The sequence below is a fragment of the Mugil cephalus genome, chromosome 5, assembly GCF_022458985.1.
Source record: "Mugil cephalus isolate CIBA_MC_2020 chromosome 5, CIBA_Mcephalus_1.1, whole genome shotgun sequence".
Taxonomy (NCBI): Eukaryota; Metazoa; Chordata; class Actinopteri; order Mugiliformes; family Mugilidae; genus Mugil; species Mugil cephalus.
The window spans coordinates 337,191-343,449 of record NC_061774.1 but is presented as its reverse complement, the minus strand read 5'-3'; the positions used below and the strand labels follow the sequence as shown (position 1 = coordinate 343,449).

General features: G+C 42.7%; 1 long non-coding RNA gene across 1 annotated transcript; it reads right to left on the bottom strand.

Annotated features, from left to right (window-relative positions):
• Positions 1-2,674: 2,674 nt before the first annotated feature.
• LOC125008367 lies at positions 2,675-4,935 on the bottom strand. Its single transcript, XR_007112880.1, has 3 exons — positions 4,919-4,935; positions 4,784-4,844; positions 2,675-2,990 (listed from the first exon to the last, which is right to left on the bottom strand). It is a non-coding gene; the product is annotated as an uncharacterized LOC125008367 (long non-coding RNA).
• Positions 4,936-6,259: the final 1,324 nt, after the last annotated feature.

Genomic DNA, 6,259 nt, shown 5'->3' with positions numbered 1-6,259 from the left:
AAACATTTCTGGTCAGATCTGGCCCCCTTGTTCCTAAGGACTGTTACAGAAATCAAAAACACAGGTTGCATAAGATCCCAGATTAATACTGCTGCAATTAAATTACTTTTAAAACCAGATAAAGACCCACCACTCCCTTCCAGCTGTCACCCTCTGTCATTGATTAATACAGATATCAAAATTATTTCCAAAGCACTAGCATCTAGACTAGAGAAAGTAATTTCATCGATAATTCTTAATGACCAAACAGGTTTCATCAAAGGCCGACAATCTACAAATAACGTTAGAAGGCTCCTTAACCTGATCAGCATGTCCCAGCGTAGAAATACAGAAGCCATTGTTTTATCACTGGACGCTGACAAAGCCTTTGATAAAGTTAACTGGGCTTTCCTCTTTGCCACCCTTCAAAATTTCGGCTTTGGAGAGTGATTTATCCACTGGGTTTCTGCACTGTATAATTCACCTAACGCCACAGTCACCACTAATGGTATCACATCACAAAGCTTCACCTTACAGAGGGGAACCAGACAAGGATGCCCCCTGTCTCCCCTACTGTTTGCTATATTTATTGAACCGCTCACATCAGCAATACATCAGAACTCCAGTATCCAGGGTATCCACTCATCCATCTCTGAACATAAGATCAATTTACAGGTGCTGGCCAGTAAATTAGAATATCATCAAAAAGTTGAATTATTTCAGTAATTCCATTCAAAAGGTGAAACTTGTATACTGTATACTTTCCTTCCACACATAGTGATATATTTCAAGTGTTTATTCATTTTCATTTTTATTATTACAACTGACAGCTAATGAAAACACCAAATTCAGTATCTCAGAAAATTAGAATATTCTGAAAAGGCTCAATATAGAAGACACCTGGTGCCACACTAATCAGCTGATTAACTCAAAACACCTGCAAAGGCCTTTAAAAGGTTCCTCAGTCTTGTTCTGAAGGCTCCACAATCATGGGGAAGACTTCTGACTTAACAGTTGTCCAAAAGACGACCATTGACACCTTGTACAAGGAGGGCAAGACACAAAAGTTGATTGCTAAAGAAGCTGGCTGTTCGCAGAGCTCTGTGTCCAAGCACATTAACAGACAGGCGAAGGGACGGAAAAAATGTGGTAGAAAAAAGTGTACAAGCTCTAGGGATAACCGCACCCTGCAGAGAATTGTGACGACAAACCCATTCAAAAATGTGGGGGAGATCCACAAAGAGTGGACTGCAGCTGGAGTCAGCGCTTCAAGAACCACCACGAAGAGACGCATGAAAGACATGGGATTCAGCTGTCGCATTCCGTGTGTCAAGCCACTCTTGAACAAGAAACAGCGTAAGAAGCATCTCGCCTGGGCCAAGGATAAAAAGGACTGGACTGCTGCTGAGTGGTCCAAAGTTATGTTTTCTGATGAAAGCAAATTTTGCATTTCCTTTAGAAATCAAGGACCCAGAGTCTGGAGGAAGAGCGGAGAAGCACAGAATCCACGTTGCATGAGGTCCAGTGTAAAGTTTCCACCGTCAGTGATGGTGTGCCATGTCATCTGCCGGTGTTGGCCCACTCTGTTTCCTGAGGTCCAAGGTCAATGCAGCTGTCTACCAGGAAGTTTTAGAGCACTTCATGCTTCCTGCTGCTGACCAACTTTATGGAGATGCAGATTTCACTTTTCAACAGGACTTGGCACCTGCACACAGTGCCAAAACCACCAGTACCTGGTTCAAGGACCACGGTATCCCTGTCCTTGATTGGCCAGCAAACTCGCCTGACCTTAACCCCATAGAAAATCTATGGGGTATTGTGAAGCGGAAGATGCAATGCGCTAGACCCAACAATGCAGAGGAGCTGAAGATGACTATCAGAGCAACCTGGGCTCTCATAACACCTGAGCAGTGCCACAGACTGATCGAGTCCATGCCACGCCGCATTAATGCAGTGATTGAGGCAAAAGGAGCCCCGACTAAGTATTGAGTGCTATACATGCGCATGCTTTTCATGTTCATTCTTTTCAGTTGGCCAAAATTTCTAAAAAAAACATTTTTTTCATTGGCCTTTTCAATATTCTAATTTTTTGAGATGCCAAATTTGGAGTTTTCATTAGTTGTCACTTATAAATATCAAAATTAAAAGAAATAAACATTGGAAATACATCGGTCTGTGTGCATTGCATGAATATAATGTACAAATTTCACTTTTTGAATGGAATTACTGAGATAAATCAAGTTTTTGATGATATTCTAATTTACTGGCCAGCACCTGTATATGCTGACGATGTTTTACTTTACTAGCAACAACCTCAGAGATCATTACAGGAAGCTTATAATTGCATCTCAAAATTCTCAGCCCTCTCTGACTACTCAATCAACTGATCCAAATCAACATTACCAATAACGGACAAAGCTTGGGATCCTGCAGACCATGAATCCCAATGTAACCCTCTTGTAACCCTCTGTTACCAGGTAAACATAAAAGGCAGTCAATCAAATTAAAGCTGGGCTGATATCAGAAATTCTAGATGTGACTATGGAGCTGAAATAATAAAAGTCAGCAGAAAACATCACACAACACAAAACAGGTAGGTTTAGAAAATTATATTGTACAAAAAATCAATTACAAACCTTGCCTACCTAAGCCAGCTTCCTAAATGCACATACGCATATTATAAGGGGCCAAGAAAATAAATAATCGCAACAAAAAGTGTCCCTTTATGAGATTTCATTCAAAGTTAAAGGAAATAAAGCTGCTCTTTCCGGAATTCTTGAGAGTTCTTGGTGTGTGTGTTCAGTAAAATGTGTTCCTTCACTACCTGGGTAGACTTGTTCTTATGTGTGTTCTTATCTGTGTTTCAAATGAAGTAGTAGGATGATGACGATTCCAAAACGCCACGGCTGGCCACACCAGGCTCTTGGTCCTTTTGTCGATTCTGCAGTTGGCTCGCCACTGACTGCTAGTGTCAGATTCAGATGATCTCTGTCTCTCTCTCTAAAACCACTCTATACATACAGTACAGAATGCATTAGTTACTGTTATTTCATTTCTGTTTAAATCTGATCAAATCATCTCCATTCAAATATCAAATCAAATATACCCAATTGTTAAGGTTATGAGTACTCTAATCACTATGTAAATTAATATGTACACATCACACCATGGATTGGTCACCTCTAATGAACAATCAATCAATCATGTATTTCCACCTCACAGCATAGAAATAAAATCATGAAATTTATGAAACCATATATTCATGTTTTTTAACCTTTTAAATCTATTTATGCATTTTAACATTTTAACCATCACCTTTTAAACATTTTAATATATTTATCATTTTAGCAGTTAGATAACTTTTGTTTCCTCTCATATCCATATAACATACATATATAACATGTTGGTAATTAAATGCATTAAATCACCCATATTTTGCATATAGACAAGAGGATAAATATTCCCTCAATCAAGTGATTTCTACGTTACAAACAGAGTCTAAAGCAGGGCTGGGCAATTAATCTCTACAGGGGGCCACATGAAAAATCTGAACTGTGTTGGAGGGCCAAACCAAACAATAACTTGAACGTAATTCTGCTCAATATTAATTTTCTCCCATTGTAAAAAGCAGTAAATTATATATGTTGATAAGCTGCTACTGGTAATCAGAAACCAAAGAATATCCTGTAGATATTTATTTAAATTTATGAGTTTTGCTGTAGGTTGAAGAGGAAAATGAAACACAATCGATCTGTAGTTTTGAATATAACGCAATGGAATGTTGGAAACTTTGATCTCTTTGGAAAACTTCAGTGAACCAAGGAGGGACCGTGTAGCTACATGAATTATTTCCTGTATCTCAATAAATCTCAATAAATGTTTAACCCTTTAAGACCTGAATGTCTGTCTGCCCACAAAGAGAAGCTTCCTGTATTTGAATTACCGTAATCCCCGATGGATAATATTCAAGTTGCGCTTTCTAGAAAAAAACGCGGCCATTACGGTAATGATTACGCACCTCTGCTGTCGGCTGCAGGTTGGAGAGCAACGATCGTGGAGCCCCAGCAAGAGAGACTTGTTTGGAGGAATTTGTTGGTAAAAACAAAGTTAGTTATACCCTTGAGATGTCACGAAGGTCTTCCAGGCAAAAGCACAACTAACCAGTGTTCAGTCACAATGAATACTGTCAATAGCGCAAACCACTGTGACTTACGGTAATTCAAAATCGGCCGCTTTGACGGATGCCAGCGATCCGTTCAGGCTTTTGAGGGTTAATAGATGGCAAGAAGCTGTTTCAATCTTACTTTTTTTGTTGTTGACGAACTAACAGTGCCATGATGTAAATAACACATCATGGCTCAAAATAAAAGCAACACAGTCGTATTGCATGCATAGTATAAATACTTGTTCATTTGTGCTTATGACTGACATACCGCGGGCCAGACGAGAATGCCCAAAGGGCCGTATGTGGCCCGCGGGCCGTAAAATGCCCAGGTCTGGTCTAAAGGCACATTTAACGGTGAAAAAGTAGTGCTTCAATGGTAACTAGCCTTACCGTGCTAGCAGCAGAACTAAAACAACCAAATCCACATTCAAATGCCAGCGCTTAGCACGCGGCTAGCGCGATTAGCGATCTTTTATAAGCATTTTTAACAATATAAAACTACTTGAAACCGTGTTTATAAGACATCAACAGTCAACAGTAAGAAGAAAAGTCATATCTCTGGTTTCGTACGGCGGCATTTCACATTACAATGAGCTTGCACATTTAGCATAACACTCGTGTTAGCATTATCATCCTCACCGGAGGTATTTTGAGGAGCTTTCACGGCATGCGGCTCAACTCTTTCCTGAAAGCGTTCGACCTAACGGACACAATATTTCAGTATTTTGATGTGACACTTTATGAATTTCTGTTATTCTGGTGATATTTTCATACCAGTCCTTCATGCGTCTTGACCGGAAAAAAGGGAAATCAAGCGTCTTTTTGACAATCCCCAGGGGCGTATACGCCACCCTCTGGCAGAATAGGGGATTGCACCCTAGTAACCTTGTGCTGGTTACACCAACTTCCCTTTTCCATAGGAAAGATCAAATACCGGGGCATAAACATCTCACCTAAATTGTCAGTTAGTGCAACTGAACTTCGATCCACTCCTGGATAAAATCTGTGATGACCTGAAGCGCTGGACCAATCTTCCTATCTCTCTGATGGGATGCATAGCAACAGTTAAAATGAAAATTTTGCCACAAATTAATTACTTATTTTCCATGATCCCATTCAAACCCACAGCAAAATGGTTCCAGAACTTAGATTCGGCAGTCACCAAATTTTACTCAAAAAACAAACAGACAAAAATAAGCCTCACCACCCTTCAAAAAATTAATCGGAAGGAGGACTAGATGCACCAAACTTTACAAACTACTACATGGCAAATCAGCTGCAATACATCACCAAATGGATAAACCCAGAGGCAGATTACAATTTGTGGCTAGGTCGGGGCCATGCCCGGCGCCTCGGGGTCGGAACCTGAGGGTGCGGGGGGCTGCCTGGATACCACCTTGGGTGTGTCCGGTCGCTCTGTCGCGCTGGGGTGGGGGGGCTGTGTTGGGTGGGGTCTCCGTCCGTCTTGGGGCTCCCCTGCCACCCTGGGGGATAGGTTGGGGGGGTAGGCAATGCCATTGCTCGGCTGGTCGATGTTGGTTCTTTGGGGTTTCCTTGGGGTCTGTCGCATCCTGGTTGCTATGCTGGGCTGGGGGCAGGGTCTGGTCGGGGGACTTCCTGAGTCCCGGGGGCCCTCGCCCCGTCTGTGGGTCCCATGGGCTGCCGCTGCGCCTCACAGCACTATGTCACTTATTACACCCATGGCTAGGTACACCACATACACCCATCCCAAGTTTTTAATGCACCTCATCTTGGGGGTCCACCCAGGATCGGTCAGGGTCAGGGTAGGCTGCAGGACAGTTGTGTGCTGCAGTCCTCTGACCCACCCGACCCTCCTGTTTGCCCCCTGTTTTAATGCACCACACCACATCCAGGGTCACAGGGTCACGATGTAGGGGCTTGCTTCCTCATCAGGGACTGAAGAAGCACAGTAACAGGGACACTGTCACTTTTCATTATCCCTTGGCATGGCTTGGGGGGCCTGGTCCTCTGCTGGCAGGGGCATCTTGGGCTGGTGGTCTGTGGCCCCAAGGCGGTTGGCAGGGGTACCTATCTGGGTTCTCTGGTGTCCTCTTGGCCGGGCTTTGTCTCCCGGCGCTGCGTGGTGACGGGTCT